This window comes from Vicugna pacos, chromosome 35 (genome assembly GCF_048564905.1).
Source record: "Vicugna pacos chromosome 35, VicPac4, whole genome shotgun sequence".
Classification (NCBI taxonomy): domain Eukaryota; kingdom Metazoa; phylum Chordata; class Mammalia; order Artiodactyla; family Camelidae; genus Vicugna; species Vicugna pacos.
The window spans coordinates 17,443,984-17,467,415 of NC_133021.1; the positions used below are offsets into that span (position 1 = coordinate 17,443,984).

The 23,432-nt window shown below is 40.3% G+C and overlaps 1 protein-coding gene across 4 annotated transcripts in view; it reads left to right on the top strand.

The window, feature by feature from the left end:
* Positions 1 to 23,432, top strand: part of ZNF438 (zinc finger protein 438) — a 147,220-nt gene that overhangs the window by 68,914 nt on the left and 54,874 nt on the right. For all 4 annotated transcript variants that reach the window (XM_072954945.1, XM_072954943.1, XM_072954942.1 and 1 more), the window contains exon 3: positions 859 to 935. The gene's annotated coding sequence lies outside the window, so the exon portion shown is untranslated. The remainder of the gene's footprint in view (positions 1 to 858; positions 936 to 23,432) is intronic.

The window sequence follows — 23,432 nt, forward strand, 5'->3', positions numbered from 1 at the left end:
TTGTCTCAGTCTTGGAAACCAGGCATCCAAGAGCAGGGTATCTGCAGGTTTGATTTCTTCTGAGGCTTCTCTCCTTAGCTTGCAGGTGTCCACCTTCTTGCTGTGTCTCCCAGTGGTCTTTCCCCCATGCACACACATCCCTGGTATGTCGCCCTGTGACCTGACTTCCTCTTCCTATAGGGACACCAGTCAGATTGGATTAGGGTCTGCCCTGAAGGCCTCATTTTAACTTCCTCACCTCTTACAGAGCCTTATCTCCAAATACAGCCTGAGTGCTAGGGGACGAGGGCTTTAACACCTGAATTTGGGGGTGTTGGAAGACGCAGTTCAGGCCATAGCACAGAGTCTTCACACTTTGCCCCTGTAGGAGTGGCCCCACCCCCAGGCCCCACAGCGCTCCTTCCCACTTGCAGCTCTGGTTGTGTCGGTCTTGATGTGGGTCTGTACGTGTGTGTGTGTGTCTCCTCTGGCGGCTGGTGGGTTTCCTGAGGGCACGAACTCTCTTTACTCAACTTCATCTCTCCTTGCTCTCTGTGACATGGTACTGAATAGGCTCAATTGTTGGTGAAATTTTAAATAATTCAGTGTTAATCAGGCTTAAAGGTCTAATATATTTTCTAGAACTTTTAGGAGATTGACATAAAAATATATGAAGGGAATGTATTAGATCTCCAGTTTTAGAAGTCGAGCATCCCTTGAGATTTTTATCTTAGGTTCTTAAATTATACATAACTAATGTCAGTTTTATAGAACTAAATATAACTCTTTTATGGTCTGTAAGGTGTAATCATCTAATTAGCTTCTGTAAGCTGCTTACAGTTCTTTCAGTTTCATTACTTCCATTCCACTTGTTTTCAGATAAGATGAATGCCATGTCTCAACCAACACTGAAAATTTGAAGTTCAGAAGACATTTACTCAGTCAAGTCACTTCACGTAAGTCTACTCACATCTGTCAAAGCACCAGCTTACGACTGATTTCATATGTAAAGAACTGTCAGGGGGGTGTATAGGTCAGTGGTAGAGCACGTGCTTAGCATGATTGAGGACCTGGGTTCCATCCCTGGTACCTCCATTAAAAATGAATAAATAAGTAAACCTAATTACTTCTCCCCCCTCCCCCCAAAAAGATCCATACTTGGTAGGGACTTTTTAAAAATAAATAAATAAAAATAAATTGTAAAGAATTAAGTCCACGACCTTTGATGCTGTGTCAACACTCAGATTTCTCAGAATATCTCACAGTCAGTCACCATGTGTATCAAATCACTAGTCTTGGAAAATAGTGGAAAGATAATTACTTATTAAATTTCATGTGCTTATTAAAATGTGTTTAAATTCATGATATTATTTTTTAAATGAGACTAGCACCTCAAAATCATCCTTTATTTTGTATCAAGTCTGGGTATCAAGTCCCAACTATGTGCCAAACCTAATGTTTCTAAAATGGTTTTCCACTGTAGCAAGTATTTTGTTTTTCAGTGTTTTTAAGTCTTTATACAGCTTTTCTAAATGAATCACATGTTCTTGGTCATTAAAGGGAGATATTTAGTAACCAGCCATCACTTGAACCTTTAACATTTAACTATTAATTCAAAAACCTAGCTTGGAGAGAGCATCTTAACCAACCGCAACTATTATAATTACCTCCTAATGGTCTTCTGTTTTCATTCTCTGTTCTTCCGTCCTGTCCTTCGTTGCCAGACAGATCTGCATATAGAACCACTCCAGAAATTTGAAAACCCTTTAGTGGCTCCATACTCACTGCCGGATAGAATCCACACCTTTGTCTGGCATTCAGAGCCCTCTGCCAAGCTCCTAAAAATATCTCCCACTTTAACTTTAGCACCAGCTGGACTCCTCTGCCCTGTTCTGAATTCTCAGTGTTGTTCATGCCTCTGCATCTTGACTTGCGCTTATTTTCTTGGTGTTTCTCTGTGCTGTTCTCTTTTCCTCCCTTACTGGTTTCTCTGCCTGTTGAAGTCTTGTGCAAACCCTCAGGGCTCAGCTCAGGTCCAGACTCCTCTGTGAAGCCTTCCCTGATCACTCCAGCTGGAAGCACGAACTCTCCCTCTCTCTGCTGACCTCATCCCGTATTTTGTCTTTATCGCTATTTCAGCACATTTTACCGCACAGCTTTAGTATTTATGCCTGTCCTGTCTCCCACCCTGGGTTGTAAGGACTAGAACATTAAACCTCTCGTCTAACTTATTTTTGTCTCACACAGTGTTCCACAGAGCCTTTAACAGTGCTCAGTAAATATTTGTTTAACAAATTAAGAATGTGCCTGGATTTTTCTCCCGTCATCCCCTCCAGCTTTCATCCTTACAGACACATATGGTCCGTACTCATGGCAACCGTTCATTGTTGTTACGCGCGCCTGGCCGACCGCCACGCTGCCGTCTTATCCCAGGAAGATACTGACCATAGTATAATTAACAAGATAGTTCCCAACCTCAGAAGTAAACTGTATTCCAAGATTTCATGTCTAATTCTGCTGTTTGGAATGCAGAAAGCATTTTTCCACAAAAACAGTATTATAAATAGTGGCTGGGTTTCTCAGCCAGCCCTCCCAAGGCTGTTTAACTCATAAATACCAGTGCTGCTTTAACCACAGGCAGCCCCGACGTGGAACGCTGTTTCATAGAGAACTTCTGGCTCCTTACGTGGGAGCACGTCTCCCGTGCTCCAGAAGCAGAGCAGTGACTCTCTGGGCACCTTGAGCAGGAGGAGGGTCTGGGCTGGGGCTCTGGCAGTGGCTGCACATTTTGGATATTCTCACACTAGCAGCTTTTTGGTTTTTAGTAGTTGCATAAGAGGCATTTCCCTGTAGATCACTGGTACCCTCGTGCCTTCTAAATTGAGGGCAAGGGAACACTTGCTCTTCCATCCTCCCCACAGTAGAGTAGGATGATAAATGGGGCTTCAGCTGTCCTATTACACGGGTGGGTCATTTTGAAGTCAGGTATCAGCAGATTAGGATCTATTTCATTACTTCCCCCTTTTAGTTACTTTACAAACTTATGGAAGTTGAATACATAAATATGGAAAAGACTTCCGTCTATAGGAAAAACACATTTATAGGCATCAGCCCTTTATTTGACATCTCATCAGTTTGTGTGGACAAGTGATTACCATTTCTACATGGGCATAGTGATGCTTCCCACGAAACGCACAGCCGTGTGTCTGAGCAGCCCTGGAGGCTGACGGTTTATGTTGTCAGGCTGTAAGAAAAACACTCCATAAAGTTAAGAGAATTTAATTTGTTCAGTCATCGTAAGCTTGGAGCACACGAGTGAGCATCAACTTTGTGTTTAACACAGCCATAGATGTTGGGGGCTGGAAACTGGAACCAAAGATAATAGGAAAAGTTTGCTTTTCCTCCAGGAGCCTGAATGTGGGGAGTGAAGTATGAAGGGAACGTTCCCAGTGCAAACAACATGATATTAAATGCCGTAAAATACTTCACAAAAGTAACAAATGTCCTTAGGATTATCAGAATGGCAGTACCACTGATTCACCACGGTCATAAAGACAGTGGTGAGGTTTCAGTTGGTCTTAGAGCAATGGTGAAGATTTAAGTAAAGAGTTAGGAGAGAAAATGTTGCCCGTGGTTCGACCCTGGCCGTGAGGGGAATCATCACAGATATTTTTAAAAATGCAAGTCCCTGGACCTTACCCCAGAACTAATAAATAGAATTTCTGGGGCATGAGACGGAAGCCTGTTTGTATTTTAAAGCTCCTCTCGTGGTTGAGAACCACTGAATTAGAAGGACGGGTGAATTTAAGAGAGCCACGAACGCCTTTCTGGGGAGTCAGGCCTCTGGCCCTCAAGCAGTGGGAAGCCCGCAGGGGATCCTGAGACGGGTGACATTGGTGTTTGCCAAGATAAATGACTCGTCAACTACATGTGAATAGAAAGGAAATAAGAAACAGCTTGAATTGGAGCAGGGGTGGTGGGAAAAAGAGAGGTTCACATTTTCAAGTGTGCTTAGATGTGTGGGAGGTGGTGACGTCAGCCTTGACCGCGGCATGATTTGTTTTATAAACTGGTGATACTGCTTCACCCTCATTAATTTGATCTCTTTTCCTTACAACCTGGCAACTTAAACAGTCATTTCCGCCAGTTTGCATTTAATGGAAGGAGACGATTGTCTACCCACGTACACGTCTAACTGCTAATAGAAAGTGAAGTGATGCAGATGAGAACTAGGACCTTTCGCCTGATCATAACGCATTGAATCCCCACCCTTGTATGCACTAACACAGCCCCGCTTCTGCAGGACTGTGCCAAGAGCCGGAGTCATGCAGATGAGAGGTACTGGCACATAATTCTCCAGCGTTAAGTTGATATTTGAAGAAGTAGACTAAATTATGCAGTGCATTTTAACCTTTTCAGCATCAGATTGATCATTACTTCCTTTTTGTGGTAGCAGACCCCTGACAACAGCAGCTGTTCTTACTCTGAGTTTATGCTTCTCTCTTGCCCCACCTCCTACTCGGGCCCATCCCCAGCTGGTGCTGGCCCACGAGCACCCTGCCCCTGACCCAGTGAGCCCCAGACAGGGGGTCAGAGGAGTCAGAGTTTAAGTTCTCCTGTGGCACTGAGAAGCCGGATGGCCCCGAGATGCACACTCCTGGCCGTTGTGGGACATGATGGCTGCTGGGTGTCCACATTCAGAAGTCCCAAACCATTGTCACAGCCGGACACATTTCGTATCTCTTTGATGTGTTTTACATAATTTATGGCAGCAATGGGCCATATTTATTAGATGGCAAAGAATAAGTTCAAGGTGTGATGTTTTGATGTGACCTGTCCCCTTTAAAAAGACTCATCCTGGACTGTTTTTCTTTTCTTTTTTAAAAATGTATTTTATTTTTTTTAATGGAGGCATTGGGGATTGAACCCAGGAGGCTGGGCCTGCTAAGGATGCGCTCTACCGCTGAGCTATACCCTCCACCCTCATCCTGGATTTTTTGAAAAGAACCACTCTCTTGGCTGTTCTGTAATAGTACAACGTGACAACAATTTCTGCTTTGGTCTTCCCTGCCTGTGACAGTGAACTTGTTGTGTTAGCAGTATCGCCACATCCCTTGAGTTACTTTTTTATAACTACTTTGGTTTTCAGTAACCATCCCAATGTTTACCAGAGAATGGGTGGTCTGCTTAGATCTGAGGGATACGGCAGGAGAAAGGGAAGAAGGGAGCTGTCGTTCGCTGTGTGCCCTCTCCACGTCGTGTACTTTAACGTCTTTCATGATTTTAAGTCTACTTTACAAAGGAGGAACTGGGGATTTAGTGAGGTTTAAAAGTTCTATCTGACGGCAGAAGTCTAGTCAGCGATAGAACTTGGTTTTGATCCCAGGTCTGGTTATCTAACTGTTTAAACAGCCTGGTCCTCCGGGTCTGTGTGACTTTTACTTGTTGGGAAGATCAGTGAACTTGGAACTGGGGGCGGGGGCAGGGGCAGGTTTGCTTGTAAGCCTTACCTCTCTCGCTGACAGCTGTGAACAACTCGTTGAATGCTCTCAGCTTCAGTTTCCTCATCTGTCATATGGGGGTAAAGCCTGCTTTCCTGACCACTTGGGATTGTTGGGAGATAATAAGCTAGTGAATTTCAGTGTGATTTTACAGGTATGAAAACCCATGGACAATTGAGAGATTTTTAATTCCAGTAAAAAATAAACCAAAAACCCAAAACACTGTATGAGATGACTTGGAGAGATTTTGTGCTATTTCGCTTCTTAACATTGCTGTGCAAACTTTCCAAAGTAACGTTTGCCAGTTTCCTAAGTCCCCGACACCTTAGAGTGCCAAACAGCATCTCTGAATTTAATATCTCAGTGTAGCAGAGAGAGTCCTGGCAATGCTTCAGGTGTCTCCTTTCACTTCCCAGAAGCAGTCATTAGTTTCTATACCATAGCAAACAGGTCTGCACTCTGCTAGCTACTGAAGACATGTTCGTAGCCAGCGGAGGACTCAGAAGAATCTAAGGCTGCTAAGTAGTGGTAGACTTACTGGACTGGAGTTAATGTGAACATTCTCAGAACAATTCTTTATACTTTTGAAGTTTTTAATAAGCCTGAGTAATAAAGTCACATTTTGCAAAACTGCTTTCACAAACAGTGTTCAGGTTTCCGGGCAAATTTTACAGGTTACAGGACAGTGAATACTGAAAGACAACTCTGAGCTATTGTGATCCACTTACACTTCTTTCAAGTGTACATAGAAGAGATAAGAAATGAAGGGAATTCATTAAGTTTAAGGATAGTGCTGTGAATGAAGTGGCAGTGAGCCTGAGAAGTACCAAGGTCATGCCCTAGGCTTACCCAAAACCTTTACCCCAGGAAAGCCCTAAGTCTCTCATACATCAGACTGATGCCTTAGGAGGACCAGCTGACATGACAGAATAGTATTGGTATGCCATTACAGTGAAATACTACCCAGCCACAAAAAAGATTCAATAATGCCTTTTGCAGCAACATGGATGGACCTAGGGATTATCATACTAAGTAAGTCAGACAAAGAAAAATACCATATGATATCACTTATATGTGGAATATTTTTTAAATGATGCAAATGAATTTATTTATAAAACAGAAACAGATTGACGATATAGAAGACTTATAGTTACCAGGGGGGGAAAGGGGATGGGGAGGGATAAATTGGGAGTTAGAGATTTGTAGATACAACCTGCTATATATAAAATAGCTAAATAACAAGATCATACTGTATAGTACAAGGAACTATATTTAATACCTTGTAATGGGCTATATATATATATATATATATATACTTTTCATTATATATACATACATTCATTATATATACACATATATATATATATATATATACTCACACACACACACACACACACACACACGTATAATTGAATCACTATGCTGTATACCAGAAATTAACACATTACAAATCGACTATACTTCAATAAAAAAAAATAGTATTAGACTTCAGATATGGAGCCAGAAGGGTGCACCTGTTCAATCTTGGATTCGTGAGTGTGTAGGACTCTTCCACATCCGCCACGCTCAGTACATCCCAGGAGGGTCCCCTCATTCTGACTTGCTGACTCCCCTGACTTGTAGTGCCAGCACTGTGCCTGCTTCTAGATCTGTGGATGGAGGACTCCAGGGAGAGCCTGGCCAAGTGGGGTAAAGGGGAAAGGAGACAGAGAGAGCAAAGAAAATCTACATGCCATAGAGATCATGGCCCAGTTTGGTCCATAGATGTGGGCCACGTTCGACCTGATGTTTGTTTTCAACGTGAATTAGTTATTAACTAGTGTAATTTTTAATTGGTTGCTGTTTCAATTTGTCATTAACTAACTTAACGTACAGATTTGAGTTCTCTTGGAAACTGTACGATCTGGGCACTTCGGTCCTGTCTGTCCAGCGGCTGTCATCAGGAGTCACCAGCAGACTGAAGAGAGGCTGCTGCTATGAGATGGGAGCCTGTGCTGCTCAGTTCTCACAGCCCCACCCCTAGCTGCTGAGTTTCTTTAAATAGAACTCAGAGGAAAGTTAAATGTTACTTATACTGCCATTTGTGTTAGAATTGGAAATAACAGGTTGATAGGACAGCATGTTTTGGTATGAGTGAAAGACAGTGCGTTGTTTGCCTGGGGCTGTCATCACATTGTACCATAAACTGGGGAGCTTTAAATGACATTTGTTTTCTCACTGCTCTGAAGGCTAGAAATTTGAAATCAAGGTGTTGGCAGGGCTGGGCTCCCTCTGGGGCCTCTAGGGGACGACCTATGTCACCTCTTCGGGCTTCTGGTCACCCCACACTGTCCTTTGTGGCAACATAACTCCACCGTCCGTCCTCTGTGGCCGTCTTCCCGGAGTCCAGATTTTCCTTGTCTTCTAAGGGCAGCAGTTGTATTGGGGCCTACCCTCGTCCAGTACAACCTCATTGTAACCTAGTTATGTCTACAAAGACCCTATTTCCAAATACAGTTACATCCACAGGTACCAGGAATTAGACCTTCAACATAATATTTGGGGGGACACGATTCATCCCATAAAGGAGGGTATATTTGCAGAGCAAGGAGCAATAGCTGAGGAGCAGAGATCCTTGAAATAGTGTCTGGATTCACATTTACACCTCATTTGCTCTGTAATCTTGCACAAGCTGACCCCTCACAGTGTCTCCACACCCTCGTCTGTAAAAGGAGGACAGTGGTACCAGCCTCCCAGGGATGAGGTGAGGACAAAACGAGTTAATACACAGAAAGCACTTAGAACAATGTGTGGCACTGACTGAGTTTCAATAAACTGAGCTATTATTATCTGCGTCATTATTCACTATTACTCATATGCAGTTTCTGTGCATATAGGGAGTATCAATGCCAAAAAATGATTATTTAAGACAAACAAAATAGACAAATCATGGATAAACTAGAAACAGATAGAAATGCTGCATGACCAAAAAAAAAAAAACCCTTAAACCAATAAAAAAACGGAATATGGAAACTGGAATTTTAATAAGATTTACATTTTAATGCAAGTAACCTAATTGCAATACATTAAAAATTGTTTAGCCTTCTTACTCAATTAGATGACCTGCCTGGCCTTGATACGTGCTTGAAATGGATAGAGACCCAGGCAAGAACTCAAACCCAGAGGCTTAGACATTGACTGTTGGGCTGACGAGCACAGTGGCTTGTAGATAATATTGAGGAGGTCATCACACCAGTCAGAATGGCCTCATTCAAAAGTCTATGAATAATAAATGCTGGAGAGGGTGTGGAGAAAACAAACCCTGTTACACTGTTGGTGGGAATGTAAATTCATGCAACCACTATGGAGGACAGTATGGAAATTCCTTAAAAAACTAAAAATAGACTTACCATAGGATCCAGCAATCCCACTCCTGGGCATGTATCTGGAGGAAACTCAAACTCAAAAAGATTCATGCACCTCAATGTTCATAGCAGCACTATTTACAATAGCCAAGACATAGAAGCAACCTAAATGTCCATTGACAGGTGAGTAGATAAATAAGATGTGGTATGTGTGTGTGTATAGATATAGATATACAATGGAATACTACTCAGCCATAAAAAGAATGAAATAATGCCATTTGCAGCAACATGGATGGTCTTAGAGATTACCATATTAAGTGAAGTAAGTCAGACAGAGAAAGACAAATATCAGATGATATTACTTATATGCAGAATCTTAAAAAAATGATATAAATGAATTTATCTACAAACCAGGAATAGACTCACAGACATAGGGAGGAAAAAGCTATAGTTACCAAAGGGGAAAGGAGCAGAGGGAGGGATAAATTAGGAATTTGGGATTAATATACATATACTACTATATATAAAATAGATAAACAACAAGGACATACTGTATAGCACAGGGAACTTTATTCAATATCGTGTAATAACCTATAATGGAAAAGAATCTGAATCAGTTTGCTGTATACCTGAAACTAACTCAACATGGTGAATCAACTCTACTTCAGTAACAAAAAGGAAAAAAAAAATTGGAGAAGTCAGTCCAGGGAGAACATGCCAGGAACAGCTGACTCTGAGCATCCCTGCCTGCCTCCGTGGACGCGTGCTGTTACTGTCTGCCTCTGCCCCGCAGATCCTTGGGTTGAAATTATCCTGGTCTCCAGTCTCTGGATCAGAGGCTTAGGCTGAATAATTCTCTACATTTAAACCATCCTTTCTTCCGAAGGGAACACATTTCTTGAGACGTATTATTTCCATTTTTCCACAGAGCCCTTGTGTAAGATAACCATACAGCCTGAGCCTTATAAAAAATTGAGCTCTGATAGAGAAGGTTTAAAGAAATGACAAGACTTTTTAAAGTACCTGGAGGAAAATTGTTCTGTAGGTTAGTGACTGTTGGGTTTACAGTACTACACAATGTATATATGCCTCATTTTCAAAGGTACTACTGCCCTGAAGAGATGAGAATATTCAGATAAAATCAAAGGATCTCACCTAAATGGTGAAAGGGACATATGGGTATGATATCATGATTCGTGATTTGATTTTAATGAAAGAAGTTAGGCTGTTTAATTTTTGGCAAAGACGTGGTGTTGTGTAGTTTAAGTATTAGTAATTTGGAACATTTCAATTAAATGATGAATTCGTCAGGACTTCTTCAGTTGCAAATGAAAGAAAGCCAGCTCCCAGCTTGTGAAAATTAAAGGGACTTAATTGTTTACATAACTATGGTTTCCAGAGGTGCATCTGGCATTGGGCGTGGCTGCCGCTAGGAACTCGGGTGAGCTCATCTGGACTCTTTTTCAGCCCTGCTGGTTTCTTTATTCATCCTTTTCCAGACAAGACGACCATGGGCAGCTTGAGACTGTCATCTTCCCCGTTTAGCAGGCTGGACAAAAAGGAAACTTGTGGGGCCAAACACCTTGCTATCTGCCTTAGAGAAGATGCAGGTTGACTCTCTTCGGCCCTATGTGTGATGACTAATCACTGTGGCCCAGAGTAGGGGCATGCTTTCCTAATGCTGCAATAGAGGGGGGTGGCCCAGTGACTGAGAGCCCCACTGGGGTCTCGTGGATTGAGGGCGGTCTTCTCCAAAGGAGAAGAAATGAAAAGAAGTGACAGGGAAGAGTGTGTCCAGCAGACCAGAACTGTAGTAGATTCAAACCGTTACAAATCATATGTGAAATAATTTGAGGCTGTTAAGTTCTGATTTTAAGATGACGAAGAGAGAACTTTCTGCCTTCTCCTATTAAAGAAGAAAAAAACCATCCAAAACAAAGGGAATAAGAAACATTTCTAGCTCTTTCTTGGTTGAAAAATAAGTGACATCAGTAGCTCTTACCCACAAATAGGAACACAGAAAGTGCATAACACTGTGGTTGAGTAGAGGAAGGTGAAATCCTAACCAGCTACAGAGGAGAATAACTGTGACAGGAGCAGTTTTGCCTTGTAGAACCTTGGAGGGCCCTGTGATTAAAGGAATCGGGTTAGGCTGGAGCAGGAGGTAAAGCGCGAGGCTGGAAACAGATGGCCAGCTGAAAGTCTGTAAAGGGACCAGCTAGACACTCAGGTCCCTGTCTCACCCCAACCAGATAACTACCTTCCCCACAGCCCAGACGATGGGAGGGTTTATTCTCCGGAGAAGCTGAAACTTCAGAGAATCTAGGGTCAGGGACACAGGAACGGTGGAAGGTGGGGTTAAGTCAAAGTCTGCCCTGCTCTCAGAGCACCAGGAGTCAGACTTCTACGTCTCAAATAGGGTGCTGGAGGAGTCTCTAGAGACACTGTATGGTCCCAGAGAAACTCTATAGTGCCCCCCTCCCCTTAGGAAGAGCCAGCCTGCTGCCCGTTGCCCTTCATTGAAGCTCACCTTCAACCCATGAACAGAGCTGCCAACTTGCTTTCCTGATAATTTACCATTAAATGGGAATAGTCAGCCAAGGATCAACAGATACTGGGGATGCCTCCAGTATGACAGCAGAGATAAAGGAAACAGAAACAATGCTGATGATACAGAGCTACAGAGACAGCCGTAGGAAACTTAACAAACTATAATTACTGTCTTTGAACATACGAGATTTTGCATAGAAAATAGTCTTTTTAAAAAAAAGAGAATTAAAGGAAAGGAAAATTAAAGAAGAAGTAACTTACAAAAAGTAGAAATATGGTGGCTGAAATAAATTCATTAAAGGGGTTGAAAGATAAATTTGAGGGAGAAATAATTAGAGCCACAACCTAGGAGGTCCAGTTGCTCACTAATACAAGAGAGGGTGGGAGAGAATTATCAAAGAAATAATGCAAGACATTCTCCTAGAACAGATGGAAGAGAGAAACGTTACGGTTTCCAGAGAAGAAAAAGTGTCATATACAAATATTTTTGGATAAGAACAAACAAGAGACTTCTCAATATCACTACTGATATGGGAACATGTAAATTTGTGAACTATTCCCTTAATGGATAATTTTTATCGTTAAAAAAGCATGTCTTCCTTTACCTGAGAGTTACTGGCAAATAGTTTCTCCTTAGCACATTTAAAAACATTCTACTTACAAATGTTCCATTATTTAAAATTATTTACATTTTTGTGTAATCTGAGGTACACCTGCAAGTTTGTGTTTCAGAGATAAGGAGGAATTTTCATGGTGCCTATTCTGGTTCGTTAGTGTTTTGATTCACTAATTCACTGAACAGATAATTAGAGTGATCTTTTTTCAAGGTCCTGTGGAGTTGATATTTCTTGTTTCATACGGTAGTCTGACATCTGGTCCGTAGTTTTGTAGCTGGTGGTGATCAGTAAACAGGACTGATTTAGAAGCCACTGATGATACTCGGGTATCTGATAGTAGGACCTGCAGAATGTTTGCCGTTTTTCCTTTGTCCCAACACACAGTGATTTGAAGTGACAAAATTTGGATTATAATCTCTTAAAATATTTGGCTCTTATTTTTATACATGTATACAACTATATTATGAGTAACAAAGTATCAGTGTAGAATCTTAGTTTTTGTCTTACTTTTTACCAGTGAATGCTATTTTCTTCCTGAATGCTATTTTCTTCCTGAATGCTATATTCTTCCAGAAATTAGAGGCATCAAAAGTTGAATTTTAGCAGACATAGTTTTGAAATTTTAATTATTTGAAACAATAATATTTTCAGGATTCAAAGAATGTTAATGTTGAGCATGTAACTAATAAAATATATTATTATGGTATTTTTAGATTAAAAGTCTTCTCCAAATTGCATTTTGGTTTTTAAAACATTCTAAATGTTAGTCTTTAAATATTACAGAAGGATTGACATTTTTAAGTGCAGTGGAGCTCCCCCCTTTTTTTTGGATCAGTTTCTAAAGCCTAATGAAATGGAAGGCAAGTGCCTTTTCCAACTTAAAAGAGGTTATATTTTATTCTTTAATGTACTATAAAAAGAGCAAAATAATATAGAAAAATCAAGAAATGAAAAAGTGCCAGGATTTTTCTTGCCAATATAACTTTTTAGAATAGTGCTGAGTTGGTTTTGCTGTAAAAACAAGACCAGCTAGTCTATTATGGATTCTCCAGATAATGGCGTTTTGTAGAGGATTTTTGTGGTTTTCTGAGCTCAGCAAGGTCAAGAATTTTAAATTAGAATTACAGAACTGGAAGGCATCCTCTTACTCATTTTACAAATGAAGGAACTGAAGTCCCACAGATATCAGGATTTATCCAGGGTCTCACAGTTAATAGCGAAGGTTGGATAAGAATCCTGGCCTCCTGGCAGACAGTTCAGTGATCTTTGTCAAAGACTCTTTGGCTTTATTCTCAGCACCATCACATTCCGTGCAATACCCAAAATTTATTGCATTAGGTCCAAGTAGCAGATAATGAGTTTGTGTTTAATTTTCTAAAGCTGAGGGGACATTTAGAATTAGGAATACTGACAGTGACCAAAAAAAAAAAAAAAAAAGGAGTGGCCAGAAGCATTTGGAAGAACCTTTGCCTAGGGTGGAAGATGTCCCTTGATTAGACTCTGGCCCTGCTCGCTAGAAGAAACTCCACTGCTCATTATTCTCTAGGACCTGAATCTGGCTTCTGGAAGGTTCTTCATTGCCCATCTTCCTCCAGGGTCACACTTATGTAGACGTTGCAGGATACGTCCTCCTTGGAGGCAATGTGAACTTTTTTTTCCTACTTTCTGACCATGCAATTTTGGTGACCTGAGCATTGCTTAAAGAGTCAGCCAAAGGCTTCGAGGCAAGGCGTGTGGGTTTTTTGGCAATATTATTCCCTCAGAAACGTAGCTGGCTTCTGATCTCCATCTTTAGTTGATTCCACATGCTAGTGATAGAGAGACTCCGTGTCCGGGTCTGGCGGGGACCATCTTAGTTTCTGTCCCTTGTGCACGTGAAGTAACAGTGCCCTCGTTCACGCTCAGAACTATCCCGAGTTGGACAATAAATTGTGCTTGGTCCCTCTGGCCAAAAAGCACACCCCAAAGTCCTAAGGCTGATTTATTCCTTTGCTTCCTTTCTCCAGTTCCCCCCTCTCTCCAGTTACTGGGGGCCCTTGCGTGGCCATGTGAAATAGATTTCATGGGAAGTTGACATGCTTAACCTCATCCCTCTGTTCACCTGGGAAAGCATAACAGGCCGTTTTTGCCCAAAGCCTTTTTCAGTCTTTTCTGTCTTACTGTGTAAAATGCAAAAGCAGTCAGATTTTCTAACCCCGGGAGCCTCCAGATTTCTGGATTCTCCACTCCCTTTCATTTCTGCTGTCAAACCCAACAGTTCTTGGCTGGGCAGATTTCTTTCCTGTAAGTTCTCGATAAACACAGCAAGTGATATTGTCATTCTAAGACTCTGCTTCCCTTCTCTTTTTCCCTGTGGCTCCAGACTTTGACACTTGTTCTGCCTCTAAAGCTGTCTCAGGCATTTTCAAAAATTGAGGTGTCATTTACATACAGTGAACACACAGCTCTGAAGCATTTGGTTCAAGGAGTTTTGACAATTGTATACAATCGTAAGCCACCATTCAGAATATGACATAGAACATTTCCGTAGCCCAGAGGGATGCCGGTTGCCATGTAATCCCCTGACTTGCCCCCTCGGAGGCAACCACTTTTTGACTTCTGTCACTGTGGGCTCCTTTTTACAAGGAACACTTCTGTTAAAATTTTTGTGGCTGTGTGACAGGGCAGTCTTTCTGTCCTTTACTTGGTTTCTCCATTTCCTGCTGCTCCGATGCCAGGCAGTTGCCATATATTTTAGATTTTTAGGGTTTTTTTTCTTGGGTCTGCACCCCACTTCCAGATACCATTTTTTATGTTAGCTAGCTAGATAACTACTCTAATAAGTGGACTACAAAAAACATAATAGCTTAAACCTAATTAGAGTGTATGTATTGCTAATGAATAGAGCCTTGAAGACATTCCAGAGCAGTAGGTGACCTTCCGTAACCCGGGCCTTTGAGTCCTCCAGCCGCTGGGGAAAGAGTGTGAACACACCTCACTGCTCCTGAAAAGGCTCAGCCTGGGACCTGACAGTCAGTCACTTCCACTGACATTCTTTTGGGGAAAACGATGTACAAGACCACACCTGGTGTGAGGGGGGAGGCTTGGGAACTGTGGACTCTGGCCTCGCCGCTGCTTCCCCGGGACAGCTCCACACTGGGACAGGGAGCACAGAGTTTGGAGGATATTAACCAGGTTAGTGTCACAGTTTTCTTTTTGTCTTAATAACATAATACCAGATTGTGTTTCTTTTTCGTCTTTGTGTTACTCCTTTTCTTTGTGTTATATATTCTTTTATACTTTTGAATAAACAGTATTTAAAACTATTGGGCGTGGTAGACTGTGGGCTTAGCAGGCATAAGGTCCGGGGTTCAATCCCCCACACCTCTATTAAAAAGCAAATAAATAAATAACCTAATTATCTCCTCAACTGCCCCCTCCCAAATAATGTTGAAAACAAAAACTATTGCTATCTCTACGGTAGACATGTTCAAAGCAAAAACAGCTTATTTTCCGTAGATTATTCTGATGAACTTAAAATGATCTCTGGGCCTCAACAGATACAATTTAACTCTTAAAGGATGAAGATCGCCATTTCTATTCCATATTGTACCGGAGATCCTAGACAATGGAGTAAAAAGGGGAGGGAACCTAAAAAACAAACAAACAAACAAAAAACCATGTAGGAATGATAAGGAAGAAAAAAACTGTCATTATTGGCAAATGACACAATTGTCAATGTAGAAAATTTCTGGAACTCTACAGAAAAATTCTTAGCATTAACTAGAGAATTTAGCAAGGGTTTTGGATACAAAATTAGTCTAGGGAAGCCAGGTGCATTTCTGTGACCAGCAACAACAACAGAAGCAAAACAGAGTATGTAATTAAAAAAAAAACCAACATTTATTTTGAAATGATTAGCATCCTACACAGCCATGGTGTATCTTCTCAAACTAAGAAATTAGCATTGGTACACTGATGTTAACTAAATTACACCTTCATTCAGATTTTCCCAGTTTTTCCACGGATGTTCTTTTTCTGTTTCAGGATCAAACTCAGGTGGCTGTTATCTCTCTAGTTTATTCCAATTTGCACCAATTTCTTGGTCTTCTCTTTCAGGGATCTGACACTTGAAGAGTAGTAGTCAGATATTTTGTAGAAAGGACCTCAATTTGGGTTTGTCTGATGTCTTCTCATGATTATATCATATCCTTGTCAACATGACACCACTGGTAATGTCAACCTTGATCATTTGGTTAAGGTGTTGTCTGCCGGGTTTCTCCATAATGAAGTCACTATAGAAGAATGTAATTTTAAAAATATACAACTTATAGTAGAAGCAGACTATAAATAGCATCTGAATAAATCTAACAAGTGATATCCACAACCTTTATCGAGAAAGTTACAAACTTTTATTGAAAGATATTAACTCTAAGGCAATTAAGTGGAGAGAAACACTGTATTCATGGATTGGAAAACTGAATGTTGCAAAGATGTTAATATGCTCGATGTACTTAGAATCCAATCCCTAACAGGTTTGGGGGGTTTTAACATCGCTACTGTAAGTGTTATTGTTGTTGTTGTTTTGGTGATACTTAAATAATTCTGAACTTACGTGGAAGAGGAGTGGTCGGAAAATTAAATGCTCCTGAAGAACAAAGTGTCTTTCCTACCTTATGCTGTAACTTAATATAAAATTATAATAATTAAATCAGTGTATGGTATAAAGATATACAAATTGGCCAATGGAAAGAGTAGCAAATTCAGAAACAGATCCATCTATATATGGAACCTAGATTTATAGCACAACCGGTGTCGTAGATCAGTGGGGAAAATGACGGGTAGATTTTTCAATGTATCACGCTGGGGCAAGAAATCGCTCATACGAATGAGTGTAATATCGGATTCCCAGGTCACACCACGCACAAAATGGGAAATGGTCAAGTTACAAGTTGTAAATGAATGATTAGAATTAAATTTCAGTATAAAATTAGAAGCAGAACTCAGGAAAAAAACAGTTGAAGGAAAAAACCAAAACTACCAAAGCAATGAAAACAGAGTTGGAAGGAGTACAAGAGACAGAGTGAGGTCACAGAGATTAGAAATGAGCGGAGTGAGCCAACTCAAGTAGGCATTTAAAAGCTGATGTCACACCTTTGGCTTTAAAATGTCAGTGTTTACAGTGCACCAGAACTGCATCGTTTATGAACTTTTCTCCCCGTGCTGAGTAATGTGCCAGAAATCCAAAGTGATCCATAGATTATGTTAATGATCTGTCTGGTGACAAGTCAATTACCCAGTCATTTGTGGAAAGCAAAGGGTTGGAAGCCATCTAAATTTGAAAGGGATTTATTATCACTTTCTCAGATTGGGGAAGTTCATCAAAAAGTCTTAACTAAGATTTATCAAATGTCTGTTATATTTATTACTCTTTTACTTAGAGTCACCTTGTTTAACCTAGTATGCTTAGAAAGTGTTATTTAGAAATACTATTAATTTTAATATGTATTTACCAACATACGTGATTTTTAAAGGAATTTTTTTTTGTCTTAACATATGTCTGAGATATATTTGTATCAAAACCTTGCAGCTCTACTGTAGATCACTCAATTTAGGGGAGATGATTGCCATTTAATCTAATTGACAAAACTTAGTCATCAATTTGAAACCTATCTTCCAACTCAGACTTCCTTCTGTCAGTTAAAGTCCAACTTGATTTTTCAGCTCAAATAAATATGTTAATGTAGGTGTCCATGACAACCATCACACAGTGAATTCTGATTCTAATACAGATAAATAGGTAAGGCACAGAGCCTCACTATGTGTTGCCTGGATACAGTGATACTGCTGCCTTCAAGCTTTCATTGCTTTGCGCTCACTAAAGTCTCCCAGCGTTGAGTTGATTCATTTACAATAATAAGGGTATTGATTGGAAGGTAAGGTCCTTAAGTAAATCCCCCCTCACTACTGCTTCATTCTGCTGTATGTCTGAATTTGTAATATACTAACGTGGGCCCACATACACCACTTTTTAATAAAATATGCATGTTATGTGTATGTGTATATGTGGGGAAAGAACAAGTCCTTATTGTGGTGCTTTGATTAAAGGAGGATTTACAGGTTTGGCTTCCTGGAGGGTTTTTATATTCCAGGGCAATGCTCTAGACAGGATTAGTGAGTGGTATGCATTTCTTTGTAGAGTGCGAAAAAGCGTGACTGTGAAGGACGAATGGGAAAAGGGAGTGAGAAAGAGGCTGATGTGATACCTCCTACAGGTACCTTCCCAGAAAGGTCAGTAATAGGATGGTCGGAAGTTGAGGATCTGGAATTTGATTGCCTTAAAACTATCTGTGCCCACATATCTCTTAGAAAGTCTTCGTATAGATCCAAGTGTACCCAAATTTGTAGACCACTGATATAGCAGACAGGCAGAGCAGATCCATCATATATATATATAAAATTATACATACAGCAAGACACCCAACTAATGAAATAAAGCCAATGTTTAGAGATTAAGCTTTTCTGAAATACAACTAGAATCTGCATATTTAAAGAGCATGCTGTTTGTACCTAGTAAAGTCGCTGAACCTCGGAAGTAAAGCAAAGATTCCTTTGGGGAGCCAAGGAAAACAGATCAGGTTTTTTATAAGGAGAGGAAATTATGTTGGCTTAGATTTCATCGAGTGCAACAAAATGGAATATACTCAAAAGATGTTCAAGAAAAGAATAGGTAATTTACAGGTTTTTTGTGTCCGTCTAAATAATCCTTCAAGTTTAAGTCAGCAAGCAAATAGTTTTGAACTGGAAAATATTTCAAAAATTATTCCTTTGAGCCTTTATTGAGGTGAAACTAGAAAACAGATTTTTTTTTTTAAACCTGGCTTTGCAGGGTCAAGATGTACTTGGCATTGCTGGAACAGGATCTGGCAAGACTTGGATTTTTCCTTGTCCCAGGACTGGAAGCTTCTCGTCGTCTGTAATAGATCTTGACAGGGAGACTTTGGGTTCTGATAATACTGCCTGTGAGAGAACTTATGTATTTCTCAAGCCTTTGGTTTTCTGAGAATTAGGGAAGAATTACGGCTTTTCAGCAATCTCATCATTGATGGAAGGGATCTAAGGCAAGATGTTTGAGAAGCTCCACCACATAAGTATGCTCGTTTGCACATAGGTTTGAGTAGTATTAAACACGAGCATGAAGCATTAAGTGTTTCTGATGCGAATCTCCAAAGGTTAGTTCCTGATGAAGTAGAATCTTGGGCATGAATTTTGCTGATACTATGAATACTGTTATCAAAAAAATCTTTCTAAAAAACATTGACTTTATTTTTTTTCTAGACAAAACAAATCGAATCTGTAAAAGACCTTGTACCTTGTTTGCTTAAATTTGAAAAGCTCTGTACATGTTTGCGTTAATGAGAAAAGTAAAACATAACAGCCTTATCACTTTGGAACAAAACTTCACAGATTGTGAGCAAAAGTGAAAAATAAGTATCCTATATTCCTTTTTGAGAAGTCATCTGAAAAAGAGTAGTCTTTTTTTTTTCCCAGTTGTAAAAAGGTTCCATCTCTAAACCGAGTTTTCTACTGCCTGTGTTCCAGTATTTCTATCCTTGACTTCTGTGGTTGACAGCTGGAGATGAGAAAAATGGGAGTCTGTGAGAAGTTTATCTGCAAGAAAGTGAACAGTGCTCTTTGCTCCTGAGACTGCAGCCAAGGTGTTGAGTATTCAGGCCATGAATTGAGGTCTTCGGTTTGATTGCCCAGCGGATGCCAGCTCATACGCACGGAGCTGAGAGACCTGCCAAGCAGATGATGAAGCTTTATTAATTTTGCTACCCTCAGAAGAAAAAAAGGGTAGTGCAGCAACTTGTTGAGTAGAAAGTGCCTATGATGGAAATAAAAATCAATCCAGAAAAATGTATGGACATCTAGAGAGAAAAAAAAAAAGACAATGGAGTTATCCCAAGAACAACAGTGGAAAAGAAAGAGGTCAAAGGTGTTTTGTTTTCTACATATGCTAGTATATCTGATGAAGGAGTATTTGATTTGAGTTACATTTATCCCAATATGCTCTATTTCTTGGTCTTGCTGTGAGCAAGTCCTTGGGTGAGATTCTTCAGAAAATGTAGGAACAGCAGACCAAAGAGGAATTACTGAGCCTAAGGCTCTGTCCCTCACCAGTGACTTAAGTGGAAGCATTTAGAGCTTAATTAGAAAATGTCCATCCTTAAGTAAGATGGAAAGAGACCAGAAGCAGAAGAGACGGGGTACAGACTGGCCAGTGGTGCTAATAATGAAGAGGAGGAAGCAGTAGAGAGGCAGATGGGAAAATGGAAAAGAAAGTGGTAAAACCAAAGGGGCCTCAGATTCAGTCAGCTCCTAATACTGATGAGGCACAGAAAACCAAGGAAATCACAGAAACAAAAGAAGTAATGAAACATTTTAAGGGAATGAGAAAATAACATTTACTGATGAAGGAAAGTTGGTTGACCAGCGGCCACCAATGTAGAAATCCATTGTGAAGGATGCTAAGGAGGTGGACTGTGGTTGTATCAACCTTGATAAAGCAAAAGAAAGGCTTCAGAAAGAGGACCCATTTGATCAAGAAGAGTATGGGAAGCAAGTTAAGGCAGAGCATATGGAGAAAAGGCTTTAAAAGGGAAACCAGAAAAGAAGCCAGCGCGAGGCAAGCAAAGGCCAGAGATGAAGGGTGGGATGATGCCTTTTAGGGCCGGATGTGGTGGTGATGAAGAACTCGATCCGTTGACTCTCAGATCCCGATAAATACAGAAGTCTGAAGACTAAATAATGAAGATATGGAAAATGAAGTTAGTGCTGCCAGGGAGAAGCAGAACAAGGAAGAGGACAACAGTGGAGAGAACAAAGGGAAACATGCAAGTTCTAGTAGAAGGAAGGCCAAGTGGGCAACCTGCAAGCCTTAGGGTACAGGCCTGTCTCTCACATGGGACAAAGAGCTTGTGTTGTATCTGCTCAAAAGTCGAAGCTAAATACGCCTTGCTTTGTTCTTCTTGCAACCCTTGGTTATGATTACGTGGGCCAGAAGTCAAAAAGAGTTGGCTTTGTAAGAGTGAGAGGTACTGAGTCCCATGCTTGAAGTCCACCAAAAAAGATGTTCACAAGGACAGAGCATGCGCACGTGTAACTTCATGCATAACAGCCAAAAGCTAGAAGTAGACCAGGTGTTCATCAGTGAGAGAATGCACAGACAGACTGGTGTAGACATGAAATAGAGTACTACTCAGATTAAAGGAAACAAAGTTCTTACACCTGCAACAACATGGCTGAATCTCATTGTACTAACTGAAAGAAATCTTACTCCAAAAAATGCAGACAGTATTTCTGCATTTTCATGAAGTTTTAGAACAAGCAAAGTGTGTGAGGGCAAAGAATCAGAGAGTGGTTGCCTCTCGAGGCTGGAGCAGGGAAGGACTGGGAAGGATTACGAAGGCACTTTCTCTGAGGTGATGGTTATGGTTTGGGTTATGAGATACATGGATTTGTGAAGACTCATGGAATGGAACACTTAAGGCTTGTGCATTTCACTGGGTGAAAACTGCCACTTCCAAGCTGCTAGCAGTGTTCTCTTCCCTACACTCAGTGCTGGGAAGACAGGTGTTCACTTTATTATTTTTCTTTATAACTTACAGGTTACAATATTGTTTGGTATGTATTCAATATTTAATAATAATTTCATGAAAACATAATATACATGTTAAAATTAAATACTCTATACAAATTGCTCAGCAGCAGCAATGCAGCACGCAAGGTGTCAGAAACGGGCTTTCTGGTATCATGAATTCAGTCATTTATTCAGACGTTGATCCTGTGCCTGTCTACAGCCTGAGAGGGATGTGACATTGGTTAGCTCCTTACTTGGAAGCTGAAGTTTTGGTAGCTGTGTCCTAAAATGAATTAGAAAAACTACTGAAATGATTACAGTCTTCCATAGGCCCAGCTTTGACCTCAGTCCCCTGGTGCCAGTCCAGGGGACTCCTGAAGGCACACTTTTAAGAATTGAAATGTCACTCAAACTGATGACCAGTGACCAGTAGTCATTCAAGTTACCTTACAGTCAGGTCATGGAGAGTGTCCCCTATAATTTGTCTTCTTGAAACTTCACCAGAGAATGCAGATTGAACTCTGGCTATAATGTGGTCCTAAATTTGTAGTTTAAAATTAAAAGGCTTTACCCCAGTCCTTTACTCTTGATAAGTATTCAAACATTCTTTTGGATGCCAAATAATGAATTCATAGTGCTAGATACCCGACAGGCTGACAGTCTGGTTGCCTGTATCAAGTACTTAAATATACCCAATTGCCATTCCAAAGCCTTATTGCTTCATTTATCACAGGAAGTGCCACAGTTCTGAAATATTTTGTAAGGAAAGCTACTCTATTTGTGTGAATTCTATAGGGAGAACCAAGAGTATTATGCCAATTTCATCCTAAGTATTGAAGTTAGGGTTCGAAATGACATTTAATAGTATGATTTATTTTCTATCTTAAACTTTATAGGTCACAAAACAAGATCCTATCCTTTCATATTGCTTTTTATTTTTAAAATGTCTGAGTGATGATAAAAATCTAAGCTTAAGCACTGTCAGGTGATTTATGATATTTCATTTATTTTTCAAAGCATTGGGGTGTCACCAGTAAGCCTGTTAGAATTGTAGGTTTCAAGTTCCTCGATTTTAAAAAAGACCAGCTGCGTAAACAAGTGTGTTGGCTTTGTAATTTAATTCTGTATGGTATTTTTTTTAATACTTCAAAGTACCAAAGAAGGCAATTTTTCTTAGGTCATAAATACTTATTTATGTCATTATGATCTCCGACTTTCAAGTACATTTCAAGATCTACTTTTAACAATATGAATACATTTTTATTGTGTTCTTTACAACCTCAAGACATTTCTCCATTTGTCTTCCTAAACCTGCCTTTCTTTGTGGGCTGACATCAAAAAGTGGAATGTGGATAAACTTGAAGAAGGCTACTTTAAAAAATTGAAATTCTGTAGTCAGGGATGGATAACGTAAACTATCTGTGAGAGTGTGCTGTAAGCACCTTAGAGCTACTTTTTGTTATTAAATTTTAAATTTGGGAAAATTGTAAGTTCACGTGTAGTTATAAGAAATAACGTACTCCCCATGTGTCCTTTACACAGTTCCCCCCAAATGGTAATATCCAGGTTATTAGCATTAACACAATGCAGATCCTATTCAGATCTTCCTAGTTTTACTTGAACTCATTTGTGTGTGTATATTTAATTTCTACGCACTTTTCATCACATGCACAGCTTCTTGTATCTACCATAGTCAAGATACAGAGCAGTGCCATCACAAAGACTTCTTGTGCTGCCATTTTATAACCACACCCACTACCTCCCACGCGTCCCAGCCCTAACCCCTGGCAACCACTAATCTGTTCTCTATTTCTGTAAT